Source organism: Arachis ipaensis, chromosome B10, assembly GCF_059453495.1.
Source record: "Arachis ipaensis isolate K30076 ecotype BB chromosome B10, ASM5945349v1, whole genome shotgun sequence".
NCBI lineage: Eukaryota > Viridiplantae > Streptophyta > Magnoliopsida > Fabales > Fabaceae > Arachis > Arachis ipaensis.
In genome coordinates this window covers 80883064-80884607 of record NC_142435.1, presented here as the reverse complement: position 1 = coordinate 80884607, position 1544 = coordinate 80883064, and the positions used below count along the sequence as shown (strand labels likewise).

The following is a 1544-nucleotide window of genomic DNA, read 5'->3' as shown; positions in this document are numbered from 1 at the left end:
AAGCTTAGAGTGGAAATTCAAACCTTCAGACAGAAGGAAGGTGAGTCCCTCTATGAAGCTTGGGAAAGATATAAGAAATTGATCAAAAGGTGTCCTACTGACATGCTTCCAGAATGGAGCATCATATGTATATTCTATGATGGTCTATCTGAGTTGTCAAAAATGTCATTGGACCATTCTGCAGGAGGATCTCTTCATCTGAAAACCCCAGCAGAAGCTCAGGAACTCATTGAAATGGTTGCAAATAACCAGTTCATGTACACCTCTGAGAGGAGTCCTGTGGATAATGGGACGCCTCAGAAGAAGGGAGTTCTTGAAATTGATACTCTGAATGCCATATTGGCTCAAAACAAAATATTGACTCAGCAAGTCAATATGATTTCTAAGAGTCTGAATGGATTGCAAGTTGCATCCAACAGTACTAAAGAATCATCTTCTGAAGAAGAAGCTTATGATCCTGAGAACCCTGCAATGGAAGAGGTGAATTACATGGGAGAACCCTATGCAAACACCTATAATCCTTCATGGAGAAATCATCTAAATTTCTCATGGAAGGACTAACAGAAGCCTCAACAACGCTCAGTAATAATGGTAGAAGAAATAGGTTTAGCAATAGCGAGCCTTTTCCATCATCTTCTCAGCAACAGACAGAGAATTCTTAACAGAGCCATTCTGGCCTGGCAACCATAGTCTCTAATCTATCCAAGACCACACTAAGTTTCATGAATGAAATAAGGTCCTCCATTCAAAATTTGGAGGCACAGGTGGGTCAGCTGAGTAAGAAGATTACTGAAACTCCTCCTAGTACTCTCCCAAGCAATACAGAAGAAAATCCCAAGAGAGAGTGTAAGGCCATAACCATGACCAACATGGCCGAACCTGGAGAGAGTGAGGAGGACGTGAGTCCCAGTGAGAAAAGCCTCATGGGACGTCCTCTGGACAGAAAGGAGTTTCTTTTTGAGGAACCAAAGAAATCTGAGGCTCATACAGAGACCATAGAGATTCCATTGAACTTCCTTCTGCCATTCATGAGCTCTGATAAATATTCTTCCTCTGAAGAGGATGAAGACATCACTGAAGAGTAAGTTTCTAAATATCTAGGAGCAATCATGAAGCTGAATGCCAAGTTATTTGGTACTGAGACTTGGGAGGATGAACCCCCTTGTTCACAAATGAACTGAATGCATTAATGAAGCAGACATTACCTCAGAAGAAACCGAATCCCGGAAAATGCTTCATACCTTGTACCATAGGCACCATGACCTTTGAGAAGGCTCTATGTGACCTGGGTCAAGGATAAACCTCATGCCACTCTCTGTAATGGAGAAACTGGGAATCTTTGAGGTACAAGTTGCAAGAATCTCATTAGAGATGGCAGACAAATCAATGAAACAGGCTTATGGACTAATAGAGGACGTGCTAGTGAAGGTTGAAGGCCTCTACACCCCTACTGATTTCATAATCCTAGACACTGGGAAGGATGAGGATAAATCTATCATCCTTGGCAGACCCTTCCTAGCCACAGCAAAAGCTGTGATTGATGT

General features: G+C 42.2%; 1 non-coding gene across 1 annotated transcript; it reads right to left on the bottom strand.

The window, feature by feature from the left end:
• LOC148580583 (small nucleolar RNA R71) lies at window positions 1-108 on the bottom strand. Its single transcript, XR_015894871.1, has one exon. It is a non-coding gene; the product is annotated as a small nucleolar RNA R71 (small nucleolar RNA).
• Window positions 109-1544: the final 1436 nt, after the last annotated feature.